Genomic DNA, 17209 nt, shown 5'->3' on the forward strand with positions numbered 1-17209 from the left:
GTCTCAGCCAATGAGGAAGGAGAGTCCCCGGAGAGCTGAGGCTCGAGTGTAGAGTGCTGGAGGAAGATCGGGCTCAGGTGAGTATTAGGCTGGCTGCATAGAATACATGAAGGTAAAAAAAAAAAAAAGAAAACCTTTGCCTTTAGAACCACTAAGACATGCTGGCTGGTAAATTGGCTCATGTCTATTGGCCATAGAATGTCTGCACTCACCAAGAGTCAGAACTGACTTAACAGATAGATACTTACATATGTGGCACCCTCCTAACATAAGCAAATTTAGCGTGGTGCTCTTTCTGTAGTCAAAAGGAGCAGCGATTGTTTGTTCTGGCCTGTTCAGGGTTTCACAGGCTGGGTGTTTGATTGCTTCCCCCTGTCCTGGAAACTTCCAGAGCATAGGGTAGGAGTTTCAAATAGCCAGCCTGAATATTTATCTTGGCATAGCAAAAAAAATAGTGTCCAGAAGGTGGTTGGGTAGATGATAAATATGGAACAGAGATTGTTCTCTCCTCAGCAGGGAGGGTTCCGGAGTTCCTGAGGCAGGATGTGGGCTGTGCAGCTGTTCTCTAAGATCTCAGGGCTGTCTACCTGAAGTGATCTTTCCGAGGAGGTGGCTGTAGGACCTCACCATAAAGGGATCTTGCCTGGAGAAGGATCGCCTCTCTCCCCTTTTGGTACCGTGCAGCTCTTTGGAGTATCCCATGTCCCAACCCTTCTCCTGTTCACATTTCTGCAAGCAATACATTTCAAATAGGCACTCCCTAGACTAAGTGAACCAGATATTACTAGTGGACCCTGGTGGGGGGAGAGAGAGGGACAGAGAGAGGGGGTGAGAGAGAGGAAAGAAATAGAGATAGAGAGGGACAGAGAGAGGGGGTGAAAGAGAGAGAGAAAGGAAAGAGATAGAGAGAGGAAAGAAATAGAGAGGGGGGAGGGGAGAAAGAGAGGGAGAGAGAGAGGAAAGAAATAGAGAGAGGGGGAGAGGAGAAAGAGAGGGAGGGGGGAGAGAGAGAGGGGGCAGGGGGAGGGAGAGAGACACACACAGAGGGAGAGGGCAAGCGAAAGACAGAGGGAGGGGGCACAGATAGAGAGTGGGGGCAGGGGGAGAGAGAGACACACACAGACAGAGAGATAGAAAGGGGGAGAGATAATTAGTGAGAGGGACAGACAGAGAGAGAAAGAGAGAGAATAGGAGAAATAGAAGGGGGTAGGGGGAGAGTGAGATGGGGAGAGAGAGGGGTGGGACATAGAAGGGGGTGGGAGAGAGAGAGGGGGGAAGGGAGATAGAAGGGGCGATGGGAGAGAGAGAGAGAGAAGACGGAGAAAGGGGAGAGAGGGGAAGAGATAGGGGGGTGGAGGAGAGAGAGGGGAGAGGGGGGGTGGGGGAGAGAGAAGGGGTGGGGGAGAGGGGAGAGAGAGATAGGGGGGAGAGAGAGGGGAGAAGAGAGCCCTATTAAAGTCTATGGGACTTGAACGTTCAAAATCAAAAGTGCTAATTTTAAAGGGTAATATGCAGGTTACTGTCCTAAAAAGTGTTTGGGGACCCGGGTCCTGCCCCAGGGGACATGGATCAATGCAACAAAAAAGTTTTAAAAACGGCCGTTTTTTCGGGAGCAGTGATTTTAATAATGATTAAAGTGAAACAATAAAAGTGTAATATTCCTTTAAATTTCGTACCTGGGGGGTGTCTATAGTATGCCTGTGAAGGGGCGCATGTTTCCCGTGTTTAGAACTGTCCCTGCACAAAGTGTAATTTCTGCAGGAAAAAAAGTAATTTAAAATCACTCGTGGCTATAATGAATTGTCGGCTCCCCGTAATACAGAGAACAGTCATTGAAAGTCATGGATCTTTGGGGGGAACCCCACGTCATTTTTAAGAAATAATTGACGTGGGGTTCCCCTTAACCAGTTCCCAACTGGCGCACAACGATGTACGTCAGCAGAATGGCACGGGCAGGCAAACTGGCGTACAGGTACGTCCAGTTGAATTTTCCGCCCTGCCATCGCGTGCACGCCGCCAGCAGTGCACGATCGTGCTGGTCGGGACCCCCGTGAGTCTGGTCGCGGGTCCCGCGGACTCGATCTCCGTGGGGATACCTGCGATCGTCTCACGGGGAAGGAGAACTGCCTAGCAACAAGTGACACTGATCTCTGCTCCCTGTGATTGGAGCAGAGATCAGTGTTCACTAGCACACAGCCCAGCCCCCCACAGTTAGTAACACACCCCTAGGACACATTTAACTCCTACACTACCACCCCCTGGATAACCCCTTCACTGCCAGTGTCATTTACACAGGAATCACTGCATTTGCATAGCACTGATTGCTGTATAAAATGACAATGGTCCCAAAAATGTGTCAAAAGTGTCCGATGTGTCAAAAATTATTAATAAAAATGCCATAAAACTATCCCCTATTTTGTAAACGCTATAAATTTTGCGCAAACCAATCAATAATCGCTTATTGCGATTTTTTTTTTTACCAAAAATATGTAAAAGAATACGTATCGGCCTAAACTGAGGGAAATGTTTTTTTTATATATATTTTTTGGGGGATATTTATTATAGCAAAAAGTAAAATAAATATTGCTTTTTTTTTTCTAAATTGTCGCTCTTTTTTTGTTTGAACTTGTTTCTGCTGTTTTAAATCAGATCAAGAGCTTTGGAGGAAAGAGCGATGTACAAAAGTCAGACTGTAGACCCAGAAGAGAGATGATCCTATATCTATGTCCTGCATTTGGAGTCTTATTCTCCGCTATGGGGAGATGAAAACACCTATTCCTGCAGCAACAGTGACATCTTGTGGTTATTTCAGAGAATGACTGTTAACTCACCAATCTGAGTCTAAAATAGCATGAAGGGCTCCACCTGGTGTCACAAAATGGGTACTACATTCAGATGTAACGTTTAATTACAATGAATTTGTTTATTCATTTTTCTTATTTACAGACTTCTGATTTCCTCAGTCTATGGTACAAAAGGATATTGGGGACCCAGAGCCCCTCAATCCCTTTTCCTCTGGAAACCTGATGCTGCACCCAACGGTCTCCTCTGTTATAAAAGCTTCTCCCGGTCTATCAGCATCATGAGCAACTCAGATGAGATTTTTGGCACCCCTATAAGCTTGCCAATATACTAATATGTGCTAATATATGGTGAAAATAAACATCCACTTTAAAGATATATAATTTGATGAATTATTAAAAAAAAAAAAAAAAAATGTTGAATGGTTTCCTTAAAATATCCCACCTGAAGGGTTCAAATATGTAAATGCAATATACGGTGCATACCGGCAAATTACGACTAACAGCACCTGAGGGCATATTTAATAGGAAAAAAAAAAATAGTAAAGTTTAATTCCCCTCTAAAAGTAATAATAAAAAAAGATTAAACTCATTTAAAAAAAACGTAAAAATGTATTTTTTCACATTCTTGTGCCTTGGTCAGCCTATATATGAAACTATATGAGTTTTATAAAACTGTACCAAAATAAAAACCTTAAATATATGTATGTAAATGACTAAAAGTTACCGTTATAATAACCGACATGCTGACACTGCTAAATTTGACATTGAGATTTGACCACTTTGCCAACCGTGCTATAGCCGTCATATAACATCTTCCTGTGATCGCTGTCGGGGCGGGTGGCATGATCTCTGATCACAATGTTCTCCGGATGCTTCTGATCACAGATTGAGGTAAAGGGCCAATCAGCGGCTCTTTACCATGTGATCAGCTGTATCCAATCACAGCTGATCACAAAGTAAATGGAAGCATTCCTTTCCTCATGCTGACAGCGTGAGGAAGAGAGACGATAACCAGCTTCTGTGAAAGGGACATCTACACTGAGTGTCCTGATTAACAGGGCAGTCCAAACAGTGCCCACCAGTGCTGCCAATTAGTGCCCATCAGTGCCTCCTCATCAGTAGCACCTATCATTCATTACCGCCGGCCAGTGCCCATCATTGCCACTTAGCAGTGCCCATCAGTGCCAATTATCAGTGCCACCTATCAGTGTTCATCAGTGCCACCTAGTTCATCAGTGCCCTCTATCAGTGCCACTTATCAGTGTCACGTATCAGTGTTTATCAGTGCCCCCTGTCAGTGATACTGTAAATAGTTGAAGAGCAATCACCTAAGAGTTAATTCCCAAAGAACTCCTACCACATCCCATATTACAACACTTTCGGAAAGAGATGCCCTTAAAATATTGTACGGGCATCTCTTTCCAAAATCAGTGCCCATTAGTGCCACCTATCAGTGTTCATCAGTCCCGCCTCTCAGTGCCCATCAGTGCCATCTATCAGTGTTCATCAGTGTTGCCTATCTGTGCCCATCACTGCGGCCTATCAGTGTTTAGTGCCACCTCACAGTGCCCATCAGTGTCACCTATCAGTGCGGCCTATCAGTGTTCATCAGTGCCATCTATCAGTGTTCATCAGTGCCACCTCTCAGGGCCCATCAATGTCGCCACAAAGTGCCCATCAGTGTCGCCTATCAGTGTGGCCTATCAGTGTTCATCAGTGCCATCTATCAGTGTTCATCAGTGTTGCCTATCAGTGCCCATCAGTGCGGCCTATCAGCATTCATCAGTGTCACCTCTCAGTGCCCATTAGTGTTATCTATCAGTGCGGCCTATCAGTGTTCATCAGTGCCACCTCCCAGTGCCCATCAGTGCCACCTTTCAGTGCCCAGTGTCGCCTATCAGTGTCGTCTATCAGTGTTCATCAGTGCCACCTCCCAGTGCCCATCAGTGCCACCTCTCAGTGCCCAGTGTTGCCTATCAGTGTTGTCTATCAGTGTTCATCAGTGCCACCTCCCAGTGCCCATGAGTGTCACCTCCCAGTGCCTATCAGTGTCACCTATCAGTGCAGTCTATCAGTGTTCATCAGTGCCACCCCCCAGTGCCTATCAGTGCGGTCTATCAGTGCCACCTCCCAGTGCCTATCAATGTCGCCTATCAGTGTGACTTATCAGTGTTCATCAGTGCCACCTCACAGTGCACATCAGTGCCACCTATCAGTGCATCTTCATCGGTTCCCATCAGCACATATCAGCGAAGGAGAAAAATGACCTGTTTGCAAAATGTTATAACAAACTATGAAAAATATACATATTTTTTTCAACATTTTCAGGCTTTTTTCATTTATTTAGCAAAAAATAAAAAGCGCAGAGGTGATCAAATACCAACAAAAGAAAGCTCGATTTGTGCCCTCCCGGCCACCACCCCATAGACCAGATGATTGGTCAGATGGTCTCTGTCCACACCCTTCTGATCCCGAAGAAAAGGGAGGTGCCAGGACAGTTCTCACCTACCATCCAATCAGGAACATCGGTCAAGTTTGAGAACCACAAATAGCAAAACAGCCAAAGGCCAAACGCTGCGCTACAGAAGGGATATGAATATCCAAGAACACTAGTCAACGGAGCAGCCAGCACTTTGAGTTTAGAATCCACAAACCCCTAAATCAGTAAAAAAAATATAAAAATACGCGCTAAGTGATACAATTCTAATGAAAAGTAAATTTACATTAAATAATGACATGCAATTAAACCACAAAAATATGTTCAATCGATAGCACAAATCCAGCGCGAATATTCCAGATTTACACATAAAAATTAAGTATATAAAATAAACAACATATATTCCGAAAATATTTGAAGTGACTGAAAATATCAATCGAAAAAATACTGATCCTGGATCGGTAACACTCAGAGAATGCAAACAATGAAAACTCACATTGTGTAGTATTTAAATAAAAAAATAAAAATACATTTAAATAAATTGCACTTACAAGAAAGTCGCAGTAAAGCGCAGTATGAAACTATCGGTATCCAATAACGCTCTCCCTGCTCGTTGTCCTCCGCAAAGCTACACCTCCAACGAGGCAAACGTGATGACGTCAGATCACCTCCCTACGCAGTGTTTCGTCACAAGAGGACGTCATCTGGGGATTGGCTGACAATGCTCTATTTGTGACCTCCCGGGCAACCACCCCATAGACCAGATTGGTCAGATGGTCTCTGTCTACACTAGACATGTGCGATTAGTTTCGTACGAATCTCAAATTTGTACGAATTTCCCAAAATTCGTATGTTCGGGAGGATCCGAAATACGAATTGCCATGCGTCCGAATTTTGTACGCAATACGAACTTTTTTTACGAATTTCAGATCAGTTGTCGGCGCATCTCCGCACATCCCCGGTGACCCCAAACAGTGTGGGGGGATCTATCGAAAACTGGAGCAGGGGAAAACTGGACCAGCGGTGCATGGCAGACAATCCGCTTCTCTCTTTCTCATCCAACGAAAATTCGTATTTCGGATAGGAAATTCTTCAACGGAATTTCGGATTTGGGATAAAAACCAAACTTCCATCAGCATCGACTGCCATATTGAGGTATATATTTTTACCTTTAAATTCATCGTAAAGAACGTTCGTACAAGTTAACGAATCTAACGACAATTCGTATTTCGTACGAATTGAAATTGAATTTCGGACACGAAATACGAATTAATTCTAATACGAACCGTAACGGAACGGAACAAAACGAATTTATTGACGGCGCCCATGTCTAGTCTACACCATTTTGATCCCGAAGAAAAGGGAGATGCCAGGACAGTTCTCATCTACCATCCAATCAGGAACATCGGTCAAGTTTGAGAACCGATAACAGCTCATGGACTGAACTCTGATCACACCCAGGACAGCGGCAAGTGTACTTCCTCTGATGATGTACTATGTCTATTTCTTCCAGACGCCCCTTTTTCCTGTAACATTAACCACTTCCCGACCAGCGCACGACGATGTACGTCGACAGCATGGCACGGGCAGGCATATTGGCTTACATGTACGTCCAATATTCGTTGCCGCCGTGCCATCGGGAGCGCGCCGCCGGCGGCGCGCTCCCGCGCTGGTTGGGACCCCCGTGAGTCCGGTCGCGGGACCCGCGGACTCGATCGCCGCGGGCATCCCCGCGATCGTCTCACGGAGCGGCCGAATGGAGGAAATGCTGTATAAACAACATTTTCCCATTCTGCCTAGCAACTAGTGACGCTGATCTCTGCTCCATGTGATTGGAGCAGAGATCAGTGTACACTAAATGAAAGCCCAACCCCCCCACAGTTAGTAACACACCCCTAGGAACACTTAACCCCTACACTGCCACCCACAGGTTAACCCTTTCACTGCCAGTGTCATTTACACAGGAATCACTGCATTTATATAGCAGTGATTACTGTATAAATGACAATGGTCCCAAAAATGTGTCAAAAATGTCTGATGGGTCCCCGACAATGTCGCAGTCACAATAAAAATCGCAGATCGCCGCCATTACTAGTAAAAAAAAAAATAATAAAAAATTATTAATAAAAATGCTATAAAACTATCCCTATTTTGTAAACGCTATAACTTTTGCGCAAACCAATCAATAATCACTTATTGCGATTTTTTTTTACCAAAAACATGTAGAAGAATACGTATCGGCCTAAATTGAGGGAAAAAAATGTTTTTTTATATATTTTTGGGGGATATTTATTATAACAAAAAGTAAAAAATAATGTTTTTTTTTGAAAATTGTCGCTCTATTTTTGTTTATAGCGCAAAAAATAAAAACCGCAGGGGTGATCAAATACCACCAAAAGAAAGCTCTATTTGTGGGAAAAAAAGGACGTCAATTTTGTTTGGGAGCCACGTCGCACGACCGCGCAATTGTCAGTTAAAGCGACGCAGTGCCGAATCGCAAAAAGTGGTCTGGTCTTTGACCAGCAAATTGGTCCGGTCTGAAAGTGGTTAAATGTGCGCCCAACTGTGACCTTTTCATTATTAAACCTTGTTTTGAAAAGTGTTCAGCTTGCACGATGCAAACTAGAGAAATCCCCGTTCCTAGAAGAGTTCTGCTATAATGTAAATCTGTGACCATTCCCATCTGTGGTCTGTGGAACTGCCCCACCGTCTTTTGACGTCCACCCAGAACGAGATTTGCCCTGCCATCATTTGACGTCCACCCAGAAAGAGAGCCGCACCTCCCCGCCGGCATTTGACGTCCACCCAGAACGAGAGCCGCACCGCCCCACCGTCATTTGACGTCCACCCAGAACGAGAGCCGCCCCGCCATCATTTGACGTCCACCCAGAACAAGAGTCGCACCGCCCCGCCGTTATTTGACATTCACCCGGAATGAGAGCCACACCGCCCCACCGTCATTTGACATCCATCCGTAACGAGAGCCGCACTGCCCCGCCGTCATTAGACGTCCACCCAGAACAAGAGCCTCACCGCCCCGCCGTCATTTGACGTCCAACCAGAACGAGAGCCGCACCACCACACCGTCATTTGACGTCCACCCAGAACGAGAGCCTCACTGCCCCATCGTCATTTGACGTCCACCCAGAACGAGAGCCTCACCACCCTGCCGTCATTTGACGTCCCCCCAGAATGAGAGCCTCACTGCCCCGTCGTCATTTAACGTCCACCCAGAACGAGAGCCTCACCGTCCCGTTGTCATTTGACGTCCACCCAGAACGAAAGCCTCACTGCCCCGCCATCATTTGACGTCCACCCAGTACGAGAGCCTCACCGCCCCGCCGTTATTTGATGTCCACCCAGAACAAGAGCCTCACTGCCCCGCCGTCATTTGACATCCACCCAGAACGAGAGCCGCACCACCCCACCATCATTTAACATCCACCCAGAACGAAAGCCTCACTGCCCCATCGTCATTTGACGTCCACCCAGAACGAGAGCCGCACCGCCCCACCGTCATTTGACGTCCACCTAGAACGAAAGCCTCACTGCCCCGCCATCATTTGACGTCCATCCAGAACGAGAGCCGCACCCCGCCCCACCGTCATTTGACATCCACCTAGAACGAAAGCCTCACCGCCCCGCCGTCATTTGACGTCCATCCAGAACGAGAGCCGCACCCCGCCCCACCGTCATTTGACGTCCACCTAGAACGAAAGCCTCACCGCCCGCCGTCATTTGACGTCCACCCAGAACGAGAGCCGCACCACCCTGCCCCGCCGTTATCTGACATCCACCCGGAACGAGAGCTGCACCGCCCCGCCATCATTTAACGTCCACCCAGAACGAGAGTGCGGGGCTGGATGACCGACCACGATGGGTGCGGGTTTGCCGCCGCCGCCGCGTCCATCACACCCCTGACTGTCGCAGGCTTGGAACATATAAGGCGGGTCAGGACTCTTCCCTGGCTCACCCTGTGTACTTGGCACAGCGCATAGATACTAATTTTATAACATTTATTGTGAGATTGCAACAGCCAGATATGAAGCATTTTTAGAAGGAGGTCGGCAGCCTGCACTTTTCTCGGATCATAGGAGGTTCACTTTACAAGGCTCTCTTGTATTGCCTCCTTATCTCAGGGAGCGGGCATATTATTATTTTTTTTTTCATGAAACCACCCAGCCTGACCAATGAGCTGGCACTGCCAACAATCGGATCCCTTAATCATTTACTATATTGGATCAAAGGTAGATGGGACCTGTATCCTGACCATACAAGCGATGAGGGGGAGAAGAGAAATCCAGACACGAGATATTGGAAGGACGCACACCTAAAGGGGAACCGCATCAAACGTCCTCGGGACCCTTCACAGGTCTGTCAACACACACACACACACACACACACACACACACACACACACACAGATCCACCGTTACATACAATCTGAAGAGTCATTAAATAGATGTAAACCCCGATGGGGTGACATTTAGTCTGCTATGCTTTGTATCATATGTATATATTTTGATTTGCTTTTTCTAATATTATGCTGTTGTAAAGAATGCTATCCCCCAAGTTTTAGGCAGGTGGGAAGGAATGCTGTAAAGTAAGAGTGCTTTCAAAATATACACTATATTGTCAAAAGTATTGGGACACCTGTCTTTACATGCCAGTTAGAAGGGTGGCCAGCCTGGGTTTGTAGGAGGAGTCGGGGGGGGTATATATCCCTCCTCTTCTTCTTGCAGGTCCCTCGTCTTCCTGGTTTGGTGGTAAAGGCCGACGAGCGTAATTTTCGGTGCGACCAAAAGTCATTTCTGGTTTTCGTGCAGCAGGAGAATCGCCTGTCGGGAGGATTCGCTTCTCCTGCTCGCCTCGTTGGTTTTAGGTATTGCTGGGGGGGGGGGGGAGGGGGAGTTGGCACTTATTGCAGTACTCCAGGTAACTGTGGGGGAGCCCTTGTGGACCTCGAACAGACGGGGGGGGGGGGGGGAAGCTTACGGACGTATTGTCATGTATTGCCATGGCCGGGGGAGAAGAGTATAGCTGGGCAAGGGGGGGGGGAAGGGAGGAGTAGGCTTGCGGGAGGGTGGGGGGGTGTTTCTGCCACACTGGTCAGTCCGTTGGGCACATTAGGCATGTCGCAGGCATGAGGGGGGGCTGTCTTGTGGGAGTAGGCCTGTAGGGGGTGTTTTTGCCACACTGGTCAGTCCGTGGGGCACGTTAGGCATATCACAGGCATGAAGGGGAGGGGGCAGCGTTGGAGATAAAGTTTGCGGTGCAGCATGCCAAACATCTGTAGCAGGGGGTTGGCCATGCCAGGTTTCTCTGGCTCACTCCTTCCATTCACCTTTGGCATGTAGGGGTGTTCTTGGTAGTACGGTTGTTTTGTTCTTACTGTATTTTTCCTTTAGATATCGTTATGTCACACGCGTCAGAGAGCGACGAGTTCGCCTTCAACCCACCTACCCATCGTAGGGGTTCGGAGCATGGCAGCTCACCATCATTAACCACTTCAATACCGGGCACTTACCCCCTCCCCCCTTCCCGCCCAGGCTAATTTTCAGCTTTCAGCGCTGTCGCTGTTTAAATGTAATGCTACGCTGTACCCAAACAGAATTTTTATCATTTTGTTCCCACAAATAGAGTTTTCTTTTGGTGGTATTTGATCACCTGTGGGGTTTTTATTTTTTGCTATACAAATAAAAAAAGACCGAACATTTTGTAAAAAAAAAAAAAATTGCTCGTTTCTGTTATAAAATTTTGTAAATAAGTGAGGTTTGTCCTTCACTGATGGGCACTGATAATGCAGCGCTGACAGGCACTGATCAGGCGGCACCGATGAGGTGGCATCAATGAGTGGGCACCAATATGCGGCACTGATGAGCGCTCATGGGTGGCACTGATGGGCACTGAAAGGCTGCAAAGATGGGTACTTATGGGTGGCACTGATAGGTGGCGTTGCTGGGCACTGATGGGCATTGATACATGGCACTGATATGCGGCACTAATAGGCATCCCTGGTGGCACTGGCAGTGGTAGGCATTGTGAGTGGGCACTGATTGGCAGCTGCCTGGGCACAGATTTGCATTTCCCTGGTGGTCTAGGGAGGGCATACCTGGTGGTCCAGTGTGGATGACTATCCAGGTGGTCCTGGCGGCATACTGGTGGTCCTAGGTGGGGAGCTGAGGGGGGCTATGCTGATAAACAATTAGCACAGACTCCTCCCCCCGTCAGGAGAGGAGCCAATGGGCTCTTCTCTACATGCGTCTATCAGACACGAGTGAGGAAAAGCCAATCAACGGCTCTTCCTGTTTACATTGTGATCAGCCATGATTGGACACAGCTGATGATGTGGTAAAGAGCCTCCGTCGGAGGCTCTTTACCAAGATCTGGGTAGCGGTGTCACTGACACACCTCAACACAGATCGCCGCGATGCGCGCCCCCACGGGTGTGTGGCGGCTGTTCTCCTGCTGGGCATCATATGATGTCCAGTCAGGATAACGCAACCACCGCCCGGCCATCATTTTGCTATAGGCCGGGGCGGGAAGTGGTTAGTTGGATGGTACCTAGGCTTGTTGCAATGCATCATCAGAAGGGTATTCCCTTCCCAGCTACGGCTAGGAAAGCGGAACTCTTTAGGTTGTTCTTTCCATCTCTTTCTCAACCACTACTATCTACCAGAGTGGAACACGCTTCGGTGCACAACTCATTGACGCAGATACACGCGGTGTTAAATACACTCTCTACCTCCATGCTGCAGTTGCAGGATAGGATGGAGGTGATTGAAGCCCGCTCACCTAGTGCTGTGGTGTCAGCTGCACCCCCAACTCCCGCTCTTCCAAGCCCGGCTACAGGTAATGTCTTATCTTTACCTTGGGCAGCACCTGCACCGTTGACGGTATTGCCTTCTGTGTCCCCGGCCCATTTCAACCCAGCCAATATCAAGAAGGATATTTTGGAAGGGAAGGATGTCAATTTGGCCTCGCTGCTAATAGCGGCCCAAGATATTACTGAGAACAAGTCATGGGCTTGTGGGGAGGTGTCAGCGGTGCTCAAAACCAAAGATCCCAGGCTTATGCCCCTTACACACTAGCGGATTTTCCGTCGGAAAAAAACTTGGATGGTTTTTCCCACGGAATTCCGCTCAAGCTTAGCTTGCATACACATGCAAACTCAGTGTGCCGGAATTAGTACCGGCGTTCGGCATTTTCAGAGACATTGTCTATTCAGTCAGTCTGGGTAGGAGAGAAGAGTTTGACCTATACCTTCATAAGATGGCAGGTTTGGCGCTCAAGTATGACGGTTTCACTTTTTATGACTATACTCGACAAAAGTGGCTGCCACTTGGACTCAGTTCCAGGTGGTGACATGTTGGGGCGATATCGATATGGAGGCATTTCGCCAACCAGAAATCTCCTGTATGTGCCAACTGCCAGTCATCAGCACACCCCACAGCCTGGTGTCCAAATGGTGAGTCCTCTAGTCAAATGGGGACTTCCAAGCAGGCAGCCGGTGGTTCTTCTGGACTTTCAGGTCAGGTGGATAAAATGGGTAGACCCATCCATTATCTGGGTAAAACTCAGCTATGCAATAATTACAATTACACAGGTTGCAACTACAACCAATGCAGGTTGTTGCATGTTTGTTCTAATTGCTTCAGAGCCTACCCCAAGTCCGCCTGTCTTGTCAAGCCTTTCAGTGCTTCATGACTATGTCAAGTTAATATCTCCTTGCTAGGGGATTACCTGGAAAACCACCAAACCCCAGCTTTCAGACAGTTTTTGCAGGAGGGTTTTTCAACAGGCCTTCACACTGGTCTCATTACACTTCCAGCCGAGTCTTTCGAATGTAATAATTTGAGGTCAGCGGAGAGTCACCATGCTATTGTTGATGAGTTACTACAGGCAGAACTGTCCAATAGGTTCCTGATTGATCCTTTTCATTCATCGCCATTTTGTATGTGGAGGGTTAGCCCCATTGGGGTGGTCTGTGTAAAATTTTCCAATAAGATTTATGATTTGTCCGTGCCTCATTCATCTCATATTCCTAGCCTTAATTCTCTCATTCCCTCCGAGGAATTTTCACTGAAGTATTCATCATTGGCTTTGGCGATCCAGCATAATTGTACAGTTAGGCCGCGTACACACGGGCGGACTGTTCGCCCAACTTTGTCCGTCAAACAGTTTCGGCAAACAGTCCGCTCAAAATTAGCATGGACGGACATGGCCACACACGACGAACGAACAGTTTGCTGAAACCGTGCGCGATGACGTGAACGGCACGTACGACGGGACGAAAAATATGACGTCCTATACACTGCATTATAACTTTCGGCGTGTAAAGCCTTTCTGAGCATGCGCGGAACTTAGTTTGTCGAACAAGCCTACACACGAGGGAACTGTTCGCTGAAACAAGGTTTCAGCGGACAGTTTTTCGGAAATTCCGAAAAACCTTGTTCAGCGGACTGTTCGCTGAAACTGTCCGCTGAACGCCCACACACGGGCGGACTGTCCGCCGAAACACTGTTCAGCGGACAAAGTTGGCCGAACAGTCCCCGCGTGTGTACGCGGCCTTAGGCAGGGGAGCTTGGCTGTCCAAAGCTGATATTACTGATGCTTTTAAGCTGCTTCCTATTAGTCCTGCTCTCTGGCAATGGCACAGTATCAAATGGCACGGTCAGTATTATTTCGCTACTAGGTTGACTTTTGGGTCAAAAAGCAGTCCTTGCTTGTTTGAGACCTTTGACAAACCTCTACAATTACCCAAAATCCAATGAAGAGCCTGGGCAGAGGATAATTCATTATCTTGATGATTTTTTTTTTACTTTTGGAAGACCCTGGTGACCCGCCCAGGGATCTGCATGCACTTATGAAACTGTTTTCAGAGATAAACATCCCTTTAGCTGCGCATAAGATGTAAGGTCTGACCAAAGTCATACATTTTTTTGGGGATCACGCTTGATTCCGATCTCATGGTTTCTAGTCTGTCCTTGGAGAAGTTGGTTAGGATACGCTAGACCAGTGATTTTCAACCAGGGTTCCGTAGAACACTAGGGTTCCTCCAAAGGTTGCTAGGGCATTGGGCAATTTCTGCCTCTCAGATAAGTTCCCACTGACACCATTGATCTTTTTAGCTATCTGTAAAGAGGTAACTCTTCCCAATGACCGCAAGTGTTAGCCCTTGTGCACACAGTCGGACATTCCGACACCAAAATCCGTTGGATTTTTTCACACGGATTTTGTCCGAAACTGGTGTTGCATACACACGGTCGGACAAAGTTGTCGGAAAATCCAATCGTTCAGAACATGATGACGTTCGTTCGTTTGTTACGATGGGACTACGTTCAGGCTAGTAGCCAATAGCTTTGGTCTCGTAATTTGATCTGAGCATGCGTGGCCCTTTTGTCCGATCGCAATTCTCTACAAATGATCGGAAAAAGTAACGTGGAGTTGGATGATAAAGAGATGAACATGCTGAACATGGGCCTGAAATGTGCTCCAGGAAAATCTATGAATAAATTTGATGTTTATTTGGATGTTCATAAATTTATCCAAACGCTAAACATTAAGAAGCATTTTTCAAGTCATCCAGTGATCCCAAGACCTACGAACTCTAGGATTGAGACCCGTCTAGATAGCGGATTGAAAAATAGGTCTGTGTTTAACCCTCAAAACTCTCAGTCATTTTGTGGAGGTATTTAAAAAGCAAACGTCCATCATTTAGGTGCTCTCTCTCTCCCGGAGCATCAAGCTACAGGATAGGCTCAAGGCCATGCCCAGGGGCAGAAAAAGACTTGGGGGCGAAAGCCTGCCAAGCAGAGCCCAAAACTTCCTTGTGATGGGGCGCCCCCGCTCGGCCGAGTGGGGGAAAGGCTCCTGCAGTTTGCAGAAGCCTGGCGGGAAGAGATCCGGGACAAGTGGGTAACCTCCTCGGTATCTCTGGGCTACAAGCTAGAGTTTCAGGAGATTCCACCTTCTCGCTTCCTAAGGTCAAGGATCCCCAAGTAAAGCAAAGACCGCTATTTCTGGCCTTAGATCACTTACTATCCCAGGGGGTGATAGTGGAAGTGGACCCAAAGTAACAGGGTTCAGGCTTTTACTCGAATCTCTTCACCGTTCCAAATCCAAATGGAAGTGTCAGACCTATCCTGGATCTGAAGGATCTGAACCTGTTTTTGCACATCCGGTCTTTCCGAATGCAGTCAATACACTCTGTGGTCTCCTCCCTGCAAGGGGGAGAGTTTATGGCATCAATAGATATCAAGGATGCATCTCTTCATGTGCCAATTTTTTCCACACACCAAAAGTATCTAAGGTTCGCGCCATTTTCAATTTGTGGCCTTGCCGTTCGGTCTCGCTACGGCTCCTCGAGTCTTCACAAAGATTCTAGAACCTCTCTTGGCAAACCTAAGAGCTCAGGGTATAGCCGTCATGGCTTATATAGACAATTTGCTTCTCATAGAGAAAACAGTAGCGCTCTTGAACCACAGCGTCATCAGAACGCTAGAACACCTGAAACGCCTAGGTTGGATTATAAACCTAGAAAAGTCGTCCCTGCAGCCTGCTACCAGGTTGGAGTATCTGGGCATGGTCATTGACACCGCTCAGGGCGGGGTGTTTCTACCAAGGCCAAAAGCCATGGCTATAGGGGGTCTGGTGCGCCTAATTTTGGGTAGAAGATCTTCCCCCATTCGGTTGTGTATGAGACTGTTAGGGAAAATGGTCGCCTCCTTCGAGGCCATTCCATTCCCCTAGTTTCACTCAAGGCCTCTGCAAAGATGCATCCTTGTGGCTTGGAACAGGAAGCCCCAGGCCTTGGATCTTCCTGTGTGTCTATCCCCAGGGACACTCAAGAGTCTCGTTTGGTGGTTACAGACCAAGAATCTGCTGAAAGGCAAAACTTTTCTTCCTCTTCCATGGAAGATTATAACTACAGATGCCAGCCTGACAGGCTGGGGAGCAGTGTTGGAGGAGACGTGCTCGCAGGGGAAATGGTCTGCGATCGAGAAGCTATTGCCCATAAATGTTTTGGAGATCCGGGCAGTTTATATGGCTCTCATAAACTGGTCTTCCAGACTACAGGGTCTCCCTGTTCGAGTTCAGTCCGACAATGCCACAGCAGTGGCCTATATCAATCACCAGGGTGGCACCAGGAGTCTGGTTGCACAAAGAGAGGTGAATCGCATACTTGTCTGGGCAGAAAAGCATGTTCCATCCCTTTCTGCAGTCTTCATTCCAGGAGTGGAAAATTGGCAGGTGGATTTTCTGAGCCACCAGCAGTTGTGCCCAGGAGAATGGGCCCTACACCCCGACGTATTTTCGGAACATATGTCGCAGGTGGGGCATTTTCAGACGTAGATCTGTTTGCGTCCAGATTTAACAGAAAGCTGGACAATTTTGTGTCAAGGACAAGAGATGTATTTGCTCAGGGGTCAGATGCTCTGACAGTTCCCTGGGATCAGTACAATCTAATGTATGCTTTCCCACCGTGCCCGCTCACGGTTCCTGGGAAGAGTAAAGAGGGAGACAAAGTCGGTTCTTTTGGTGGCCCCGGCTTGGCCCAGGCGACCGTGGTATGCGGAGATCATGAAGTTGGCAGTAGGCAGGCCGTGGATCCTCCCTCTCCGGCCAGATCTGCTCTCACAGGGTCCAATCTACCATCCTGCTTTACACAGTCTGAATTTGATGGTTTGGCTGCTGAGACCCACATTCTGAGAGACCGTGGGCTTTCGGGGCCAGTCAGGGCCAGATTAAGAGCAACATGGGCCTGGTCCTGAGGATTTTGGAGGGCTGTTTTTATGGCTAATAAAATTAAATGCAAACTTTTTTTTATTAAAACAAATTGGGTATTTTAAACAAACTGCTCATTCACACTGTATGTGCAAGAAAGCCAGTGTGAATGAGCCCAAATTATATACTTTAAAAAATAAATCTTATTTTTGTTTTGTTTTTTTATTTCATTTTTTTTACA

General features: G+C 47.4%; 2 protein-coding genes and 1 long non-coding RNA gene across 4 annotated transcripts in view; all 3 read left to right on the plus strand.

The window, feature by feature from the left end:
* The window catches only part of LOC143976252 (uncharacterized), a 37805-nt gene extending 34620 nt beyond the window's left edge, over positions 1–3185 (plus strand). For both annotated transcript variants that reach the window (XR_013272574.1, XR_013272575.1), the window contains exon 2: positions 2650–3185. This is a non-coding gene — a long non-coding RNA (uncharacterized LOC143976252). The remainder of the gene's footprint in view (positions 1–2649) is intronic.
* Positions 1–17209, plus strand: part of LOC143975804 (N-acetyltransferase 8F1-like) — a 261344-nt gene that overhangs the window by 146003 nt on the left and 98132 nt on the right. The gene's annotated exons all lie outside the window — the stretch shown is intronic.
* The window catches only part of LOC143975803 (N-acetyltransferase 8F1-like), a 23385-nt gene continuing 15675 nt past the window's right edge, over positions 9500–17209 (plus strand). Inside the window, 1 exon segment of the mRNA XM_077478347.1 lies at positions 9500–9613. The gene's annotated coding sequence lies outside the window, so the exon portion shown is untranslated.

This window comes from Lithobates pipiens, unplaced genomic scaffold (assembly GCF_037356315.1).
Source record: "Lithobates pipiens isolate NorthernLeopardFrog02 unplaced genomic scaffold, aLitPip1_a1.2 Scaffold_13, whole genome shotgun sequence".
Taxonomy (NCBI): Eukaryota; Metazoa; Chordata; class Amphibia; order Anura; family Ranidae; genus Lithobates; species Lithobates pipiens.